Here is a 12783-nt window from a genome sequence, read left to right on the forward strand (position 1 = left end):
GGTACATGCCCTGGACCCCAACTTCTGAAGAGCCCACAAAACCCCAGCTTTACACTTTTTTCTAATGTAAGGGGCCCAATATTTTCGTCTGTGCCCAGGGCTTCAACTGACCTTAATCTGCTTCTGATTATAAATATGCTGGTTTTACTAACAAGCAATGTAGAAATAGTTGCTACTTTTAACTAAATGTGTGTATGTAACTTTGATAAAAAATAAAAATTGAACTTATGTAAAAAAATGTATAAACTTATTACCTAGAGATATGGAGGTAAATATCATAATAATCAACTAGAAAAGTCAGAAGTGAGGACCTCAGTGGAATAAGAAATGTTCAAATGTAGCTTTGATAAAATAATAAAAATTAAATTATAAAAATACTAATGAATCCTTCTGGAGACACCTGGGTCTGATCAAGGAAAAATGAATCTGATCTGGATAAAAAGGATTTTATCCTATTTCAGTGTAGTAGCACAAGTTAATTATTCCTGCAACCAAAGTAATATTTTCTCCTTCTAGCAGAGTCTTGTTATTTTAATTAGACATATTTTCACTAACAGGCCCATAAATATTTCTAATTAGCCTATTTGCTTCTATTTTATGAGACTGCTTCCAAATTAGCACCCACATTCTATAGATATAGAAGGAGAATCTTGGAAGATTGTAACTTCCCTCACAAGGAAGGAAGAAGGACAACAGACCACATGTCCAAAAGGACTACTTATTAGATTCAAGCCATTTATGGTGTGAGTTATTTTAGAGTCACATACTTGTCAAATTTGAATAAAAGGCTAAAAGTGAGTAACAGTTTCAACCAATTATTTTCAGGTCTTCAAGCATTAAAAGAGAAATAACATGGTATTTACAGCCCTGCTTGCTCAGTCTGTGATCTCATCTGGCCTTCCCTATTGAAGAAAAACCACAGGGAGCTCCGCCATGACCCAAGAATGGCCCTGAAATCAAGGACTCAAAAGTGCTCATCAAAGCCTCAGAAGTCAGATGAAGTTAGCCTTAGCCACATTTGACTACACATAATATATGCTCTATCAGGAAATGCCTATATCCTAAAATTGCTCAGTAAGTTACTATTATCATCATCATCATCAATATTATCATCATAATTGTGGAACACTGCTGAATCAGTGTGGCTTAAAGAACAGTTAAAAATTTTTTGACACTACAGGAGGTAAATGGGGTAACCAAATTTGAGAAATAATAGTGTTGATATGGCATACAATTGTTTAAAAAATAGTAACTGCATTTTACCACATGCTAACTATGAGCCAGGCACTGTGCTTGACAGTGTACCCACATTATTTTTAACAGTCACAACAATTCTGAAGAGATGGTATTGTTAGCCCAAATGAGGCTCTGTAGCTCAGAGAAAGGCTGTGTGCTTTCTGCAAGCTCCCAAGGACTGTAAATGATTGAGACTGGGTTAAGCTTTCACAGTCTGGGTCCAAAACAATTCCCACTCAACAAGTCTACCTCTCTTCTACTTGGATTGCATTTTATTAATAATTTCCCCTGTGAACTTTTATAAACATCATCTTATTCTATTCACATAGCATTATAATATAAGAAAGAAATATTACTCTAATTTTCAATTAAAGAAACGTAGACTTGGAGAGGCTAGAAAATTAGCCCAAGATCACACAGCTAATAAGGAGCAAAGCCTGCTGGGACTCCAGATACTGTGGTTCCTAACCATTGCTCTTACACCATGTATGAAAGATGAGGCCTATTCCTATGTGGAAGTTCTAAAATGAACTCTGTTAGGTTTAAAATAAAGTGACCATATATAACTTCTCCAAACATAAAAACTTTTGAGGTAAAAGAAAGTGTTATTAGTTATAATCCTGAGTACCAGCAAAGCATGGACCTATGGTCCCTCTAGCCAGAGAAAAGCCCTACCCATTAACCATTACTCCTATGGAATCATTCATCCTTGGCAGAGTGGGGAAAATAATTTACATTTCCTCACTTTAATTGCTGTATTTACCATCAAGCAGGGAAAACCTTCTCTTTGAAGAAACAGTGCATGCTTCATGCTTTATTACTTTTAAATTTAGTGGTTCACGTTTTCCAGAATAGCGGTCAGCAAATAATAAGCCATTGGCCAAATTCTGCTCACTTGCTGCTTGGTTTTGTAAACAGTTATTATTTATAAAACAGCCATGCCCATTTGTTTACATACTGTCTGTAACTATTTTGTGCTATAGCAGCAGAGCTTAGTAGCTGCAAAAAAAACTACATGGCCCAGTAAGCCTGAAATATTTACTATCTGGCTCTTGAAATAAAATGCTGGTCTGCTTCTGTTTCAGAAGACAAAAATCCAAATTCCTCAACAAACATATGAGGCCTCCTCTGATCTGACCCTGTTTCTCCTCTCTCCACACTCCACTCTGAGCACTCTCCTTAGTCTCAGCACCTGCCAACTCATTTAGCAGTTCTCTACACACCCTGTGCTTGGAATGCCCAAATTCCCACCTAGTCCTTCTGATAAACACTGTTCAGGATTGTTGTGAAGATTAAGTGTTGTGAGAATTCAGCACTTAGAAAAATATGTGATACACTGGAAGCAGTTCATGTACTATTATTATTACTGTTATTATTACTGTCCTCTTTTTTGCAATACAATCTTGAATCATCTAACTTCTCCAATTTTTAGAATTTTGTCATTAAAAACACTAAATAAATCTGTTCATTTGTCAAGCAGAAAGATTGATATTCATAAGTGTTAGTAAGCTGTAAATTCAGCTTTTCAGGATCTTTGTTCATTGTTGGTTCACCCAACCTAAACCCTGACTACCCACATAAGAAAATAGATCAAGAAGCTAAAATCAGAGACTCAGGAGCTATTGGGGATTATTTCTGAGCCTGGACTACAGCATCAATAAGCCCAATTAGAGCATAAAATATGGTACCTGGAAACATCAGAGTGAACTCCTTTACAAACTGGTGTAGCCTCTTCATCATTTATTGAATCTTTGGATTTATGAGTGGTTTTTTACCATCTTGTCTTACATTAATTCCAACTTTTCTTTCTATGTTTTTAACATTGGCTAAAATATTAGTCATAGAGTTTACTGCTAACAGGGGAAGAAACATGTTGAAAACACACACCACGCACACCAAATGGATCTTTAATTTTAGGCTGCCATTTCTCACTGAGCTCTTCTCAGTACTCCCTGCAGTGTGAATAATAGCAGAGTTGTCAGCCTGCCTCTCTTACAGATGCGACTGGAGAGGCATTCTGCCTCTCTTACAGATGTGAATGCTGGCACTGGAGCATTCACCAGAAGGAGCTGGCTCTCTCAAAAGGGCTTACTGAGAAAAGGGCTATAAGAATGTACACAAGAGGTCATAGCACATAATGTTGACGCTAAACTGGTCTTCCACTCCAAACACCTGTATATAATTTTGTAGTTGATGACACTAAGACCTAAATATATAGAGAAATACATTTTATGCTGAACTCAACTGTCCAACTGCAAATCCAATCCTGGTCAATATGTGTTTTGGAGTTGATAGGGAAGGAACTACCTTCTCCCAGAATTCTGAAAAAAAAAATACTTTCAAAGAAAAATGTTTATATTTTAAAACTTAAAATAAGAAACATGAAATCCTCAAGCTCCAGAAATGAGGAAGGAATGCAATTCAAAGAACAAATGGGAAACAAATGCACAGATGGCTTTCAGGGGCCTCCGTGAGGTACAGAGCTAATACCACCCAGAGGAACTGAATATCTATCTCAGTTGCAAATTCTGTAAGCCTGGCAACTTAGAACTAAAGTACCAGCAGTAATCACAGTCTCCGAAACAGGATCCAGAAAAACTCCCCAGTGCCAGCCCACATCAGGCAGGAAAATAGTCATTTGCACAATCTTTTTCCAGCAACTACTTGTATCATTTATTTGTGTGAATTTCAAACATGTACAAACTTCATGGTATGATTTCAGGTTCAGAATTTAACAAGAAAATTTTGGTTCCTGTAAACTTCATGAGGTCTCCCTTTAGAAGACAAATATGCAACTGTGCTATAGTAATACTTCCAGAGAACCTGGACTCCTACTGCAAACAGTCATCATTGTAGGTGAGTTCCGAGTCAAGTGTTAACAATCATGAGGAGAGTCATACAACATCCAACACCTCAAAAACTAGAAATAATAAACATCCTTATAGAAATTTTCAAGAAGCATGTTTATTTATTTTTTTAATTTTTATTAATTTTAATGGGGTGACATCAATAAGTCAGGGTACACATATTCAACGAAAACATGTCCAGGTTATTTTGTCATTCAATTCTGTTGCATACCCATCACCCAAAGCCAGATTGTCCTCTGTCACCTTCTATATAGTTTTCTTTGTGCCCCTCCCCCTCCCCCTCCCCCTCTCCTTCCTTCCTTCCCCCCGCCCCCCGTAACCACCACACTCTTGTCCTTGTCTCCTAGTCTTGTTTTTATGTCCCACCAATGTATGGAATCCTGCAGTTCTTGTTTTTTTCTGATTTACTTATTTCACTTCGTATGATGTTATCAAGATCCCACCATTTTGTTGTAAGTGATCCGATGTCATCATTTCTTATGAGAAGCATGTTTAAAATATTCAAAGGAATAAAATCAAGAATGGAAATAATAAGGCAAAATAGAAGAGATTTTAAAGAGACATGGTGACTTGATTAAAACAAAACAAAAGATAAATAAATTATAGCAATGAAAAAGACAGTCATTGAAATAAAAATGCATTAGATTGACAACTAAACAAACACACAGAAGAGAGTGTGTCTTTTAGAAAATAAATCTAATAAAATTACCAAGAATACAATGCAGATTGTTAAAAAGGAAAGAGAAAGTAAGAGACACAAATGTAGAAAGGGTACTGTCCAATAAATGCCTGATAGGAGAAGACAAGGAGGAAGAGGCTATCTTTGAGGGGAAATTACATAATTTCCAAAATTTAAGGAAGGTATAAATCAGAATAAATGAGTATATTAAGAGCAGAATAAATAATACAAATCTACACCTATAAGTAAAGTAGCAAAATGCAAAAATCAATGAAATGATCATAAAATTTAGATAGAATGAATGATTTATTAATTATCAAATAACACTTTTAGTGAATTGGAAAATCTAAACATAACAGTTACCATGAAAATAAAAAAAGAGGTAGCAAGAAACTGCTCCCCATAAAACTCTGTCAAGCCTACCCTGTTACACAGGAGACTTCCACCAAACTTTTAAGAAAGAATAGTTCAAATTTTAAAAGTTTTCTAGGAGATAAAAAAATAAAATCTTTAAAATTTCTTTTTATGAATCTAGCATAATATTGATATAACAAGAGAGATCAGAATGAAAATTATACACAAGTATCAATTATGAATATTGATGCAAAAATACTTAAGAAAATATTAAAAAATAGAATGAAAGAAGACATTAAAAAGATTAACTCACCATGATAATGGGATTCATATCAGAGATGTGAAAATGTTTCATTATTAGAATAACTATTAAGAAAAATTTTACATTAATAGGTTTAAAGAGGAGTCACACACTATCTCCATAGATGCTGAGGATTCTCTTTCTAACACACACACACACACACACACACATACACACACACACACACACACACACATTCACACCACCTCCTCCTCCATGACCATCACCACCACTACCTCCTCCTCCTCCTCCTCCTCCTCCTCCTCCACCATCTCCACCACCAAGAACAAAGCAAGGATTTCACTGTCACCACTATTAAGTTGATTCTTAAGTTCAATTTAAAAAAAAAAATGTATAAGACTTTCAAAGACATTTGTTTAGAGAAAAATATAGAAGATCAGAATGATTGGATATCAAAATATATTTTCCAACTATAGAAATTAAAATTATAATATTTTGCTTCGCTTAATTCCTTCATCTTTTTCACCTGGCCCTAATACACCTGAAAACTACACAATTTTATTAACATGTCACACCAATAAATTCAATTTAAAAAATACAACCATGATATTTCATGCACATATTTTTTTGGAAATACTGCTACACATGTGGAGAGAATAGAACAGAAAAGAGAGGTCATAAGTAGATCCAAATATGAATGTAGTATATAATATAATATTATATATCACTGTGATAAAGATTAATTATTCTGTAAACAGTGTTTTGACAAATGGGTAGACAACGCAAAAAAATGTGTTGGATTTTCTACTTCACAAAATAAAATTTTAAAGGCTCAAAAATTTTTCCTTCCATTTAATATTTGTGGACCACAGTTGACCACAGGTCACTGAAACTACAGAAAGCAAAACCATGGGGGAGGGTATGGAGGGGGCTACAGTAAAATTTCTCAACACTATTTGACACTATGGGTCTTGTAAAAATTTGCCATTATAGTAAACAAAAAAAAATACAATAAACCTTATTGGTTTGATTTTAAAAATTATGAAACAGTTTGTTCCTCCAGTTTTACATTTATTGCCATTTTTTAAATGACTCAAAGAATTAATTGTAAGAACTAAAACTATACAAGCATAATGACAAAATTTTTTCTGAGTATCGTACAAAACCCAGAAGCCATAAAGGAAGATAAATTTGATTTCATAAAAATACATATTTTTGCTAAAACATAAGTACTATAGTTAAAGTCAAAAGATATAAATGAGTGTGGTGGGGAAGAAGTAAGAAAAAAAGGAGAAGCCAACATTTCTAAATTTCTAAAGAATACAGCACAGAGAACCTTATATTAATTTCCTTAATATATAAAGATATCTTTAAAAAACTTTATGCAAAGGATCTGAACAAATGTTCATGAAAAACATAAATGTTCTGATCACATGGAAAGACACTAAATCAGTTCCATTAATAAAAATGCAAATAAAATTATGATAAACTATTTTCCTTTAATTATATTGTCATCAATTAAAATGTTTTGTAATATATAATCTGATACACCTCTTAAAAGAAATTTAGCAATATTTATTAAAAATCTAAGCACAAATGTATATTGGTTTATAATTTTATTTGCTAACAATTGTTGGTAGGTGCTTATTTTGTGCAAATTAACAAATATTATTGTTATTTCCATTTGCAAACAAAGAAAGTGAAAATTTTCCCTTAAAACATTAGCAACTGTGCAGAACAGCTCAGGAACTGAGAAAACGCCAAGACTTGATCAAATAAGGAAATAAAGAATATATTTCAAGAAATAAGATTCAGGGCCCTGGCCAGCTTGCTCAGTGGTAGAGCACGGATCTGGCATGTGGATGTTCCAAGTTAGATTCCTGGTCACACAACACACAGGAGAAGTGACCATTTGCTTCTCCACTCCTTCCCCTCCCTTTCTCTCTCTTTCTCTTTTTTTCTCTCTCTCTCTTCCGGTTTTGCAGCCATAGCTCGATTGGTTCCAGCAGGTTGGCTCCTGGTGCTGAGGATGGCGCAATGGAGCCTCCCCTCAAGCAGCTAAAAATAGCTCAGTTGTCCTGCAATGGCCTTAGATGGGCAGAGCATCATCAATAGAGGTCTTGCTGGTAAATCCCGGTGGGGACACATGTGGGAGTCTGTTTCTCTGTCTCCCCTCTTCTCACTTAAAAAAAAGAAAAAAAGAAGATTCAAAAAGACAACTACCACACAATCTCATTAATACATAGACTCTAAAATAGTCAAACTCATAGAAGCAGACGGAGCTGAGGGAAGGAAAATGGATAATTTTGTTTAATGGGTATAGCATTTCAGTATTGCAAGATGAAAAAAGTTCTGAAGATCTAATGTAAAACAAGTAGACTATAGTAATACTATATTGTACAATTAGATTTGTTAAGGGTATATTATTTGTTTTCTCATTACAAAAAAAAAAAAGAAAGAAAGGAAAAGGCGGCTATGTGAGATGATGGATATATTAAGTCCCTTGATTCAGTGATTATTTCACAATGTATATGTATACCAAATCAGTAAGTTGTACACCTTAAATACACACAATTCTCTTTCTATTACTTATTCATTTTAGAGAGAGAGAGAGAGAGAGAAAGGGCAGGAGTAGGAAGCATCAAGTCTCACATGTGCTTTGACCAGGCAAGCCAGGGGTTTCGAACCGGCAACTTCAATGTTCCAGGTTGATGCTTTATCCACTGTGCCACCACAGGTCAGGCCAAATATACACAATTTTCAGTGATCAATTATATCTCATTAAAGCTAGAAACAAAAAAATAAATAAATAAGAGAAATCTCTGCAATAGACAGAGCTAGAACTGCTAATACAAACAAAACAGAGCAAGCTCCCTATGGAGGGAGGGCAGTAATAATAGAAGTGGTCATAATAGCCAATGCCTATTAGATTCTTACTAGGTACAATTCCTTCATTAAATGTTTATATGCATTATCATCCTGTTAAAGATGCTCTGAGGTAAATACTATTATTAAAAATGTTTGACAAATACCAGAATGCAGAAACTTAGAGAAGTGGTTTTAGGTTTTCATGGTTTATAGGCAGTAGAGCCAGGATTAGAATCAAGATGAACCTGACTTCAGAGTTTGAGCACATAACTATTGCAAACACTGTCACAGGCAGTAATAAATAGCCCAGCATCACCACAGAATCAGTATGATCCAGGGTTGACTGGGATAAAAGATGTATCAGAATATATAAAATACTTGTCTTCTTCACTTTTGAAGTTGAGCTAACTAAACATTAGTGTTGGTTAAATGTGTTAACTGGTGTTGCCACATTAAAGAATTACTTGGGCTGATCTCCCAAAGCAATTCAACTGTTGGGGAGAGGGTGTGGAAGGACAACAATTTTAAGTAATTTTAAGTAATGCCTCTACCTATAACATTTTTAATTTCATGCTCACTAGGTGAGGTATTATTTTCTTTTTACAGAGATTCAAAGAAATTAGGTAATTCGTTCGAAATTACAAAGTAAGCCTGTATTTAAATTCAGTTCTTCAGTAAAATGGATATATCCTAGTCTGGGAAGTTAGCAGGAGCCTCTCCCACCCCTTGAGTTTAGACCACCTTGAAAGGTCAAAGCAACCAACACTTACTTTGCTGCAAAAATATACGGTAACATAAACTTTCATGTATCACTTTAAAATTTGGGGTTTTTTTCTACCCTCACATGATTAACTGTTGAGCAAATTAAAATAAAGTCAAGTTAAACATCTAAAGATGTTAAACCACATGTTTAAAATTTCTGCTACCAAATCAGGTTTTCTAAGGCAAAGCCCAGTATTCTGCTCAGAGCACACACCCATGCTATAGATACTTCCTAATGCTCTTAATCTTCAAAGACAGAAGTAGGTAAATGCTCTCTACTTGTTTAATTGTCCTGGTTTCATCTTGAGCTTCATTTTCCAGCTAGGTATTTTATAAATGAATGTCGACATGAGTGTCACTGAAATTACATAACTCTTATCAGTAAAATTAGGGCCATCTTGCTTGTGAGAAGTTATGACCCTCCCTTCCCTTTTTTGTAATGTGGCTCCTGATCTTTTACAAAAGCCACTGCTTGAATCACGTTTATAAAAATATCACTAAATTACACGCTCTAGGCAGGAAAATTGGTTTAGTAACTCATGATCTCAGTCTCTCTTTCTTTTTATAGTGAATTCTATAATTTTATTATATTTTCTTCTTTTTCCTGCATTTGGGGGAGATAAGAAAAGATAAAAGGAGAGAGGACAAACATACCATGATTTTCTGAGTAAATTGAACAAAAGTAGTGTCAAAAAAATTGGTTAGATCCCATTAAAGAGACTGTCCAGAGCAAGAGCAAAGCCTGTGAAGGAGCTGAAAAGCTCCTCCACAGCAGTTAAGGGGGAAAACAGGTATTGAACTTGATACGATGTTATCTCTGAAGTAGATGCACAGCTGCAAACCGCCAAAGACTATTGGAACAGTAAATGCCAACTCCTGCAATGCAGACAATGTAACTCTTTCCTGCATTTTCTAATAGGCAAACTTCATTGCTATAGCATAGATGGATCTCTCTCCCTCCCTCCCTCTCTCTCTCTCTCTCTCTCTGTCACACACACACACACAGAGAGAATGCTGCAACAACCAGATTCAACATACAGAGTTATTTGGTTACTATTTTGTTGATTGCTTCATGATGTTTAAAGTTATGTAAAACTCAATTTAAAATAATTGTTTTAGTGTTTTTATCAACAATGAAAAAGGAATTTGAAAGGTAACAACACAACCTTTGAATCCTTTTAATGTCCTAAGATTCCATCACTCCCTAAATCAATTTACTAACATCAAGAATTGAAATGACATTCTCTAGTGTTAGTGATGTTGAACATTTTTTCATATGCCTATTGGCCATCTGTTTGTCCTTTTTGGAGAAGTGTTTATTCAGTTCTCTTGCCCATTTTTTGATTGGATTGTTAACTTTCCTGGTGTTGAGTTTTACAAGTCATTTATAAATTTTCATTATTAACCTCCATCAGATATATTGTTGAATATGTTCTCCCATTGTGTGGTTTGTCGTTTTATTTTGTTCATATTGTCTTTAGCTGTGTGAAAGATTTTTAACTTGTTATAGTCCCATTTGTTCATCCTGTCCTTTATTTCACTTGCCTGTGGAGATAAATCAGCAAATATATTGCTGCAAGAGATCTCAGAGAGCTTACTGCCTAGGCAGTAAGATGATTATGGTTTCACGACTTACATTTAAATTTTTTATCCATTTTGAGTTTATTTTTGTGTATGGTATAAGTTAATGGTCTAGTTTCATTGTCTTGTAAGTACCTGTCCAATTTTCCCAACACCATTTGTTAAAGAGACTGTCTTTATTCCATTGTATGTTTTTACCTCCTTTGTCAAATATTAATTGTCTATATAGGTGTGGGTTTATTTCTGGGTTTTCTGTTCTGTTCCATTTATCTATATGCCTGTTCTCATGCCAGTACCAGGCTGTTGTGAGTACAATGTCTTTGTAGTATAACTTGATATCAGGAAGTGTGATGCCTCTCACTTTATTCTTCCTTTTCAAGATTGCTCAGGCTATTCGTGTTCTTTTTTGGTTCCATATAAATTTTTGGAATATTTCTTCTATATCTTTAAAGTATGCATGCTATTGGTATTTTAATAAGAATTGCATTAAACTTATAGATTGCTTTGGGTAATATTGACATTTTAATGATGTTTATTCTTCCTGTTCATGAGCATGGTATATACTTCCACTTGTTTGTATCTTCCTTGATTTTTTTTATCAATGTTTTATAATTTTCTGAGTACAAGTCTTTTACCTCCTTGGTTAAATTTACTCCTAGGTACTTCATTTTTTTGTTGTAATAGTGAAGGGGATTGTTTTCTTAATTTCTCTTTCAGACAGTCCATTGTTGGTGTATAAAAATAGCACTGATTTCTGAATATTAATTTTATATCCTGCCACCTTACTGAATTCATTTATCAGGTCCAGTAGTTTTGTGACTGAGGGTTTAGGGTTTTCTATGTACAGTATCATATCATCAACAAATAATGATAGTTTTACTTCTTCTTTTCCAATTTGCATGCCTTTACTTTCTTCTTCTTGTCTGATTGCTGTGGCTAGGACTTCCAGAACTATGTTGAATAAGAGATGGTCTTTATCATGTTGAGGTATGTTCCCTATATTGCCACTTTGCTGAGAGTTTTGATTATGAATGGGTGCTGAATTTTATCAAATGCTTTTTCTGTATCTATTGATTTTATCATGTGAATTTTCTCCTTCCTTTTGTTTATGTGATGAATCACATTGATTGATTTGCGAATATTGGACCAGCCTTGCCTCCCCAGAATAAATCCCACTTGATCATGATGTATGATATTTTTCATGTATGCTGGATCCAATTTGCTAATATTTTGTTAAGAATTTTAGCATCTAAGTTCATCACGGATATTGGCTTATAGATTTCTTTCTTTGTAGTATCTTTGCCTGGTTTTAAAATGAGGATTATGCTCACCTCATAAAAGGAATTTGGAAGTCTTCCCTCCTCTTGAATTTTTGAAATAGCTTGAGAAGGATAGGAGTTAGTTCTTCTTTGAATATTTGGTAGAATTTCCCTGTTAGGCCATCTGGCCCAGGACTTTTCTTTGTTAGGACTTTTTTGATAACTGTTTTGCTCTCATTTGATGTAATTGGTCTATTTAAGTTTTGTGATTCTTCCAGATTGATTTTTGAAAGATTATATGTTTTGAGGACTTTCTCCATTTCACCTAGGTTGTCTAATTTTTTGGCATACAGTTTTTCACAGTATTTTCTTACAATCCTTTGTATTTTTGCTGTGTCAGTTGTTACTTCTCCACTCTCATTTCTAATTTTATTTATTTGAGTCTTCTTTTTTTCTTAGTGAGTCTGGTTAAAGGTTCATCAATCTTGTTTACCTTTTCAAAGAACCAGCTCTTGGTTTCATTGATCTTCTGTTTGGGTTTTTTTTTAGCCTCTTTGTCATTTATTTCTGCTCTGATCTTTATTATTTTTTTCCCTCTAGTTCTTCTGGGTTTTGTTTGTTGTTCTTTTTCTAGTTCTTTTAGATATAGGGTTAGGTTGTTTATTTGGGCTTTTTCTTGCTTCTTAAGGTATGCCTGTAATGCTATGAACTTCCCTTTCAGGACTGCTTTTGCTGTGTCCCATAAATTTTGAGTTGTTGTATGTTCACTTTCATTTGTTTCAAGAAAATTTTTTATTTCTTCTTTGATCTCATTGTTAACCCATTCGTTATTTAATAACATGGTACTTAGTCTCCAAGTGTTTAAATGTTTTTTGGTTTTTCTATTGTAATTGATTTCTAGTTTCATGCCATTAT

Source organism: Saccopteryx leptura, chromosome 3, assembly GCF_036850995.1.
Source record: "Saccopteryx leptura isolate mSacLep1 chromosome 3, mSacLep1_pri_phased_curated, whole genome shotgun sequence".
Lineage (NCBI taxonomy): Eukaryota > Metazoa > Chordata > Mammalia > Chiroptera > Emballonuridae > Saccopteryx > Saccopteryx leptura.